Here is a 10,786-nt window from a genome sequence, read left to right as displayed (position 1 = left end):
CTCTGATGGGAACTGTCACGAAAACAGGAAGTGATGTCAGAGAGGACAACAGTCGACATGTGCTGATAACACAGATTTAATGTTCTGATGGAATTAGAACCATTAAACATGCAAGTCAGGTTAAATCAGTTTATTTGTGTAGAGAGTTGAATGAACAACAGAAACATGATGATGAAAACAGCAAACAAACATCAGTAAACACCAACAGTTAATGTGTCCAAGGTCTCTGGGAGTTCACAGTGTCACAAAAATGTGTCCAGAACAAAGACCTTCCCTCCGTTTGCCGCTAAAACACATTTGTCTTCTCCGTTTGATCAAGAGTTGCTGCATTCAAACGAAAAATGAAAATGAAAATAAGGTGACTCAGCAGGAATGTTTGGTTACTCATCGGTTTACAGTCTTCAGTGGAATCGCTGCCATTATTAGACTCGATTGTAACCTGAGGTGGAACACAGGGACGGTGTGGAATTTCACTGGTGAGAGTGTTCATGTGTGTGTGTGTCTGTGTGTGTGTGCATGTGTGTGTGTGTGTGTAAGTGTGTGTGCATGTGTGTGCGTGTGTTTTCCACCACTTCTTTTTCCCCCATTTTCCCCCAAAATGGTTGGGAATGAATTTACTGTCTCTTATTATGTTCGCAGCTCATTTCTTTCTTGATGTCGACGTATCATCTCTGTAATTCACTCGACTTATTGAAAAAGTTTTTTTTGTTTTTTTAAATGACCCAAACATACCCCAGTTTGAAGAATTTGAAACGTTTCCTTCTGGGTTAGCTGAGGAGGAACTCAGTGATCAGCTTCTAGTCTACAAGTCTTGCCTTCATGTGTGGATTACGTGGGAGGGGATCCCTAAATTCAGTTGTCGCATAAAGAGTTATTTTCTGCCTCGCCCCCAAAAATGTGATTAAGTTAAGCGATAATTAATCCTTAACCATAGTAATTAAAAAAACAAAAATGAAACAACAGCAGGAATCAAATTTGTCACAACCTCTGTATATAAATACTTATTATCAGTTCCTGTTCCCAGGAGACTGCCTTCCATCGAGCAAAAAGTACCTGTCCTAGTACTACTACAAGTAGCAGTAGTAGTACCACTACTAGCAGTAGCTGAGCAGGCACTAAGAGGTCACAAGAAATATTTGTCGACACGGATTGGTCAGAGAGAAACCTTTGTGCGTCAGCGTTACGTCATCAGTGGTTGTATTGAAATGAAAGGTCGTCTCTCAAACAGCCCAGATCTTTTATTACGACCGCTGTTTGGAGGAAGTGTACACGGTCCTGCGTTTGGTAGCTGATGAGAGGGTCCTGACAGATGTGAGTCACGCTGACGACTACACCGCGGTAGTTTCACACAGGACCTACCTGTCCTGATAAAGTACTACACGTTATGGAAAATACTCTGCAGGACAGTACTGAAGACCAAACCTGATGTAGTCCAGCAGTCTGTGTCACCAAAACGTAAGAATCGGGATGAGGACCAACGACCTGAACCACGATTCAACGTAAACGAAGTACCCATGTGACTGTCTCCCAGGCAACAGGCATCGTGTCTGAGGAACCACAGATCTCCTGTCTGAACTCTGGACAGGATTTGTGCAGATTCTGACAAAAAAAATTAACTTCTGATTTTTCCATGAAATATAAACTCCTTTGACTTCATTACCTTCTTGCTGCGAAGCAACAGCGTTACCCACAGTTCCACTGTGATGCCCAACCACAAGAATGATGACGACAATGCTGCAGGATACAACTCCAGGTCCACAATTAAAATTTGATGCCAGGTTGTAGTGACCTCTCGGCTGCATCCGCTAAATGTTTAATCTTCAGTCTTTTGACTTTGGCACCACTTCATTGCTGTGGGTATTTGGGACAGGAAGCCACTCTCCACTACTTCCTGTCTGATAACACCAATCTCTAGAAGCCTAGGAGGAAACCGCACCAGTAGAAACATGGTGAGGAAACGGAAAGGTGTCCAGTTCTAAAAAAAATATCAGTTGCAGAAAATTCAAGAAGCTGTAAAATAAATGCATTTAGTAATAAGGTGACCCACGGTGTGAATCACGGTGGATGACACAATAACAAAATGAGACTTGACATGCAACCGTCCAATCCAATCAAAGAGATAAAACACTTAAAAAGCATGTGGTTATGTCTGAGAGAGGAAAGCAGGAGGGAGAAGACCAGATATCATATTTCCAGACAGCAGCGGTGAAGCGATCCAGCCCAAACAGAAAGATAGCGAAGCAGGAACAGCAAGACCAGATCCAAGGACAGAGCCAGGAGCAGCGTGTCAGAGTTTGACATGCCGCAGGGAGAAACTAGCCTTTCATGTGTGATTGGTTCTGTGCCCCTGTCTCCTCCTTATCTCCTCACACAGACCTGGGATCGCTTTCTGTCGGCCGGAGGACGGCAACAAACACCAAGACACTGCAGGAGACCCCAAGACTGCCCACATTAGTACTACTGCTGCTACTAATATTAATACTACTACTACTAATATTAATACTACTACTACTGATATTAATACTACTACTACTACTAATATTAATACCACTACTACTAATATTAATGCTACTATTACCACACATATTAATACGACTACTACTACTAACACTATTACTACTACTACTACTACTACTACTACTACTACTAACACTATTAATACTACTACTACTACTAGTACCGCTACTACTACTACTACTACTGCTACTAATAACAATAACAATGCTACTACTACTACCACTACTACTACTACTATTACTATTAGCACTACTACTACTACTACTACTATTACTACTACTACTACTACCACTACTACTACTACTATTACTATTACCACTACTACTAATACTACTACTACTACTACTACCACTACTACTACTACTATTACTATTACCACTACTACTAATACTACTACTATTACTTTTACTACTACTACTACTACTACTACTACTACTACTACTACTACTACTACTACTACTACTACTACTACTACTACTACTACTATCACTACTACTACTAGAACATTTTCTAGTCTACACTTGCTGTTCAGTGTTTTCCCTTCAGTTCCTTTGAGGACTAAATCGTGCGTCTCTGTTGTTTGTATCATTTCCTGGACCTCAGGGTCTAGCTGGTGACTACTGCTCTGATTGACTGAACAAAGTAGTTCCATTATTATACGACAGACGTTTAGTTTAGTTGTTATACTCATAGTCGGAGTCAGTGAGAACTGGAACTGTTCCATCAGGGCCCCATCCCATTTCCTTCTTTATGTTTTAAAGTGTCCTTCTAAACAAAGTGTTGGAGGCTGGAGGCTGAGATCACTGATTTAGGAAATGGGACGCCCCTCTTTAAGTCATCAGGAGACACGTCAACTGATGGTTGAGATCTTCATCGCAGACATTCATGCATCGGTCGTGTCCATCATCATTTGAGATGCCTCAAAAACGTGAAAGTATTATAGTTCTGTAGAAACCCGTTGGTCTTCATCACCTAACGACAAACCTCACTGCACTTACAGGACTGAACAAAGGAATAACTTCCACAAGAACAAAATGCAAGCAAAAAACACGAGTTTAATGTCTTTAAAATGCACAAGAATAGGGTCTAAAACCTGGTGTGTATCACAACAATCCGGTTCCACATGAATCTGCTCCTCAGTGAATCAGAAAGAGTAGTGAAGACAGAAAACATAGTTTGGATCCCCTGAAGTAACGAGACATGCCGCCCCGTGTGGGAGAACCACAGGGGTAGGGCTAAGTGGTAGGGCTACAGGGGATTGGGGACTGGGCCCATGAACGCATCAGAGTTTCCGTATGCTGGTGCTCTGCCTCAGACCGCTGATGATGGTTCAGACCCGAAGACGTGAGCTTGCAGCGCTCCGGTCGTCTGGGCTTCATGTCGGTGCTGTGAAAGAAAATGGAGACTGGTGCAATCTGTCCCCAGAGTGGACCCCTGTTAGTGGTCTGCACACAGAGACCCTGTCTGTGGGGGTGAATACATGAAGTCAGCTGATCGTTAACACACCTCCTCTCTGCTGGTTCCACTTCCTTCAGGTGCCACGCCCTCAGAGTTGCATAAAGTTGAACTATCTCAAGGCCTGGTAGCATCTTCTTATTGACACAAGTCAGACTGTAGTCTCTGCAGAGTTCATCCAGAACCACAGAACCCTTCTATAAGCTTTACACACAGAGTACAACAGGTAGTGTGAACCGATCGGCAAAACCAGGTTTACACGTTAACTTGAGATTATTGGTCAGCATTTATCCAGGCAATGACTGGAGGTCTGCCCTGAGGGAAACGCTGACTTACTGTGTTACTGCTTGATCCAGGCATGAAGTAGTACCTCAACATACGAGCTGCTCGGTGACGGTCACTGGGTCCATAGTTTTGTTTGACATGCAAGCAAAAATCTGAGATACAAGCCATGCTCCAAGACACCAGCGCTAGCTGGTGGATGGATACAACATCAGTGAGACCGGATCTCGTTCTTTACCACGTGTTGGTGGATGAATACAACATCGGTGAGACCGGATCTCGTTCTCGTTGGCGGAGTAAAGACGTAGTTTGTGTGTTCTTGTGACTTTTGTGTTTCTTTATATTCTTTATCATTGTTTACGTAACTTATATATATTTAATTATACGCAGGTAAAGTTTTCATGTCTATTGGTGGATTAAAATATGTTTTTTTTATATAATTTAGGGGGTTTGGGTCTTTTTTTACAAAGCTGGAACGGATTTAAATGATTTGAGTTATTTTAATGTTTGACTTACAACAGTCACAAATGGATTGAACTTCTATCTGAGGTTCTACTGTATTATTATCAGTTTCTACTACACAGTTCATTACAGATGATCAGGATGACATCATGCATGTGTTCTTTCCTATCATCATTTCTTTGTCTCTCATCATCCCTCATTCTCTACCTTTGTCTGCAGTAACGAGGTGCAGAGGAAGAGAATGAAACCTTTTTAAAATGACACGATAGAGCCTCAAACTCAACCCCCACCCCAACCCCAAAAGAAAAAAGGAACGCTGAGGACAGAGAAAGAGAATCTTTAATCTGACGAGACGACGAGTGTTTGGCCTCGTTTGGGTGATGCAGATGAATATTTTAGTCCTCTTCCTCTCAGCAGTGATGCCACAACATGAAAGACATTTTCCTGGAGCCAGATGAGACGCATCCAAATGTTCCCATTAGACGAGCCGCGCCAGGCCCCTCCCCCACCCCGCATTCACCTACTGTACACACACACACACACACACACACACACACACACACACACACACACACACACACACGCTGAAGGCTGACACATGTCAGCTGAGATCTGGGGCAGTGTCCTGCAGGCGTGGCACAGACACCCATAACGGCCACATGAGGTCCTGCATCCAGCCAACCATGTGGTTGCCACGGTGACCCCAGTCCATCCATCACCACCATTAAAAAAGATGGAAGGCTGGGGGGGGGGGGCTGCCGTGGGGGGGGGTGTGTCTGGGAGGCTTTTGTTGAGGGTGGTGTTGTGTGTCTCTGTGAATTGTTAGCGTTAGCCGTTTAAGTGGCGTCTGCTGTGTGTGTGTGGTCCTAAAACCACAGACACACACACACACACACACACACACACACACACACACACACACACACACACACACAGCAGACGCCTCATGACCAATCACAGACTGTTAATTTGGTTTGATTTGGGATTAGCAGCCATTAGCCGCAGCAGGCCGGGGGGGGGGGGCTTGGTGACTCTACTCCAGTGCAGTGTGTTTTCTCTCAATGCTAACCCAGATGCTAACCCGTTAGCTCGCTTCAGTAATGAAAGTCTCCTCACCGGTGAAGCTGATTGGGTTGCTTCAGAGAGGTTCAGGGTCACCCCAGTGTTGGACGTCTCCTCTGAGACTTTAGAAAGTGGTCGGAATATTTCTGTTTAACAAATTAAGTTGTTGGTTATTTTAGCTTAGCTTAGTTTAGCTTAGCCTAATATAAAGCCTGGAAACAGGATGTATGAAGGCTGACTCCATCCAAACATGTCGACCTAAAGCGATTTACTATGTTTGATGAAGTCATGTAGTCGGTCACGTGTTTGTGCTTCAGTAGATGTTCTATCTGTGTCTTCGTTTACACTCAGTCTTCACCAGGAGGCTTCACCTCCTCTTCCTCCTCCTCTTCCTCCTCTCCTCCCCAGACATGTTTGACATTTTGGACATGTTGGACACTTTTGACATGTTGGACATGTTGGACATGTTGGACATGTTGGACACTTTTGACATGTTGGACATGTTGGACATGTTGGACACTTTTGACATTTGAAAATGTTGGACATGTTGGACATGTTGGGCACTTTTTACATGTTGGACACGTTGGACATGTTGGACACTTTTGACATGTTGGACATGTTGGACACTTTTGACATTTGAACATGTTGGACATGTTGGACATGTTGGACACTTTTGACATGTTGAACATGTTAGACACTTTTGACATGTTGGACATTTTTGACATGTTGGACATGTTAGACACTTTTGACATTTGAACATGTTGGACATGTTGGACACTTTTGACATGTTGAACATGTTGAACATGTTGGACATGTTGGACACTTTTGACATGTTGGACATATTAGACACTTTTGACATGTTGGACATGTTGGACACTTTTGACATGTTGAACATGTTGAACATGTTGGACATGTTGGACACTTTTGACATGTTGAACATGTTGAACATGTTGGACATGTTGGACACTTTTGACATGTTGGACATGTTGGACACTTTTGACATGTTGGACATGTTGGACATGTTGGACACTTTTGACATGTTGGACATGTTGGACTGCTGTGTTCTGTTCTGGTTGTAGTAGATCTGTGGCCGTTGTCAGATCTATGGCTCCTTTGGGTGACAGAACAACAGACTGGATGCTTTCTAAACGGCTGTAGTTCAGCTGATATCAGAGAACGTCGCTGCTGCTCTATGATCATCAATAGATCATCAATATCCTCTATTAGGGGCCCAGGCATGCAGACCAACACCATATGGTCTCTAGTGGATTTACTGAGTCAGAAGTGGGTCGGTGGCTCCTGTCGGGTCCCACAGACCCACTCCTGTCAGTCGTATCAGATGATTGCTTGTTGCCATGGAGACAAACAGATATGTCTCTGAGAGGCAGGTAAACACTCTTAAAGAATGAGCATGAGATGTTACAAGCAAAGCTAATGATAACCCAAACAATATAATGTCTACAGAGATTAGCCCTGCCCATTCCCCCCTTCCTGTTGATGCCACGCCCTCACTGTTCCTCAACCCCCCTGACATGATAAACACTGGCTCCCGTTAAACTGTTAGGGACTACGTCACGTCTCGTGGTGTCAGGTGGGTCAGACCCCAGGACACACGTCTGACGGTTGGTAATGGTAGTTGGGGTGTTGATGGGTGGGAACAAAGCGCCGAGTTGACACGAGCCTCAGGGCAGCTATTGTCACAATGGACGCACCTTCTGTAATGGTGTTTGTTGGTGTAAGAACTTCTCCCAGAGGGGAATACCGCCGCAGCACCCCGGATCAACACCGGTTAAACCACCGGTGGTGATGATATGGATCCCCTGTTAGAAGAATGAGCGTCAGACAAAGACACCACAGCAGCCCATTGGCTACAGCGTCGGTTACAGCCGGAATGCAATGGTCTCTGTTTGGAGAAGAGCTGTGAGGAACACAAGACCCGGACCCCATCCAGACGGGTGGAATCACCAGGAGCTCACACTGCTTCAATTTCACGAGCCGTCCATTCACTGGCTGACCCTTGACCTCCTGTAGGTTACAGGCAACAGGTAACAGGATGTGTTCTTCTCTAGTAGGAGAAGAACCCTGACATAGTAGGAGAACCCTACCCTGACATTCAAATAGACGGTGACATTTCGAACTTTATTCATGAGGTAACCGCACACGAACACCTCATGGTTTAAAGAACACCGCTTCAACCATCACCTTGAATCACCCACATGTCCACACAATCATCTGTCTGAAGGAACAGCCTGAGATTTGGGGGTTCTTATTCAGAGGGGAGCAATAACTCTGAAACATGAGCCAGGGACGATTAGTTTAGCATAGTATAGCATGGAGACACAGCGTGTTCATAAATATGTCCATCAACGGCTGCATGTCATTACAGTGAAGGGACGTCTTCATTGTTTCTCCAAAACTGGGTCCCCTGGACGAATGGAGGACGTGTCCACACTGATGGACTTGTTGTAGGGTTATGGAGGACGTGTCCAGGTCTCGTCATCACCAGGTCGACACGTTTCTTCTGAACGAAGAACAGTCCGATCTGCGGTCCACTTGTGCTACCTGTGGAGATGTCGCCACCTAGTGGTCAGAGTAGGAGTTACACCACAGGAGACCAGACGATGGCGGATGGTTACTGAAAACAGTTCATCTCAGGTCGTGGTGTAGGCAAGTTCTTCTTTTCACATTAGAAAAGTATAACAATAAATATATTATATTTATTGTTATATTTCAGCTATACTTCAGCTAAAATGAAAGGAAAGGTGTCCAAAACTGTGGTGAGACCAGCGATGTTGTTTGGTCTAGAGACAGTGTCCCTGAGGAAAAGACAGGAGACAGAGCTGGAGGTAGCAGAGATGAAGATGCTGAGGTTCTCTCTGGGAGTGACCAGGAAGGATAGGATCAGGAATGAGTACATCAGAGGGACAGCACATGTTAGAGGTTCTGGAGATAAAGTCAGAGAGGCCAGACTGAGATGGTTTGGACATGTCCAGAGGAGAGATAGTGAATATATTGGTAGAAGGATGCTGAGTTTTGAACTGCCAGGCAGGAGGCCTAGAGGAAGACCAAAGAGGAGGTTTATGGATGTAGTGAAAGAGGACATGAAGGTAGTTGGTGTGAGAGAAGAGGATGCAGAAGACAGGGTTAGATGGAGGATGCTGATTCGCTGTGACAACCCCTGAAGGCCAAAAGGAAAAGAAGATTTTTTCTAGGTTTGGTGGTTTGAATTTTATATTATACTGCAACCATAATATAGACTGTTGGCCTGGTCCTAAATATATAAGCACAACTTCTGTCCTATTCACACTTTAAAGTGTTGATTTTAATGTTCTGCCTGTTCTTCTGCCCAAATAGAAACAGTAGCAAAAGCCGTAAATGTTCTTTATTCCAATATGTGGAACAGAAGGTCCATATGTTGTTTCACACTGGAATTCTTTTATGAAAGACATCAACTGGAAGAAAGTTTGAACAATTCACAATTTTGCGACAAATGAAATAAGAGAAATTTCTTTTAGAATTATTCGTAAATATTATCCTGAAACCACAAAATGAAATTGATGTGAAATATTATTTCTATTGACACCATCCTGAGACCGTCCAGCACCTCTTCTGGACCTGCACACATCCTTCATCAGCACCTTCATCATTTGTGGACTTCATAAGAACCTCTCTTTTAAATGGGAAAATGTGTTTAGCTTTTTAAGAAATCAAAGAAAATGATATATTATTTTATTAAAATCCTCTTAATTTTTTTCTGCAAAGTTTTATATTCATAAATGCAAATATAATCAGCACAGACCTGCATTCAGACATTCAGACTGTTTTGGCTTATATAAAATTTTCCAGTGGGTCGCTGAGGAAAAAGGCGTTAAAAATGTTGAATGTCTGGATCACCTACAGATTGTGTGAATGTAAGTCTTGTTCTTGCACATGATTGTGGTGATTGTTCAATGCTCATTGTACACCGTTTGTACAGGGTTATTGGTTATTACTGTTTGTGTAAAGAAAGTTTTTTTTTTCTTGAGTCTTTTGGGTTTTAGTCACGTGTAGGGTGTCTCGTGGGCGGAGCCTATGGCGGGAAATCAAATGGAAACAGAAGAGTGATGGCTTGAGTCAGACAATGCCAGCGCCCACCCCTCCCACCCCCCTGTGGATGTAAATATCCTCCTTCTTTGATTCAGCAATTAAAGACTGGCAGTTGGTATCCATGGTGACAGACTCCCGATCAGGACCCCGTGCTGTCTTCTACACTGCCTGGCCAAAAACCCAGTCTCTACCTGGTTTAACTGAGGACACGGGGTCGAGTCTCCTTCACCTGGTACCAAGCTGTTCCCCCACTTCCCCCCAATGGAATGGCTTGCGTCTCAATTTCCCCTTTTGCCTTCAGAACTCCTTCATCCTTGGTGGATCAGATTCAACCAGGTTCCACCACATCAGAAGGTTCTCTGTTGCACTGACATCCAGAGACTGGAGGCCGTTGGAGTTCATGTTGTAGAAACCCGTCTGAGATGACTGGAGCTTCATGACGTGGTGTTATCCTGCTGGACGTGGCCCTCAGGAGATGGTTCACTGTGGATATGAAGGGATGGATGTGGTCAGCACCAGCACTCAGGTAGGCTGTGGGATAGCAACAACGCTCAGTTGGTGCTCAGAGACCCAAAGTGTGCCAAGAAAACTCCCCCCACACCACCACACCCCCAGCAGCCTAAGCAGTTGGTACCAGGATAGATCCATGCTGTCATGATTCTGACCCGACCATCTGAATGTCACAGCAGAAATCTAGACTCACCAGACCAACGTGTTTCCAGTCCTCTATTGTCTGACTCTGGTGATTCTGTGTGAATGTAGCCTCAGGTTCCTGCTCAGGGTTAGGGTTAGTGTCAGGATTAGGATTAGGGTCACAGGGTTAGGGTAAAGGTTACAGGTTTAGGGTCACAGGGTTAGGGTTAGGGTTATGGTGAGAATTACAGGATTAGGGTTAGAGTGAGAGTTACAGGATTAGGGTTAC

Source organism: Antennarius striatus, chromosome 2, assembly GCF_040054535.1.
Source record: "Antennarius striatus isolate MH-2024 chromosome 2, ASM4005453v1, whole genome shotgun sequence".
NCBI classification, from domain to species: domain Eukaryota; kingdom Metazoa; phylum Chordata; class Actinopteri; order Lophiiformes; family Antennariidae; genus Antennarius; species Antennarius striatus.
The sequence above is the reverse complement of the archived record's forward strand: the minus strand, read 5'-3'. Positions refer to the sequence as shown.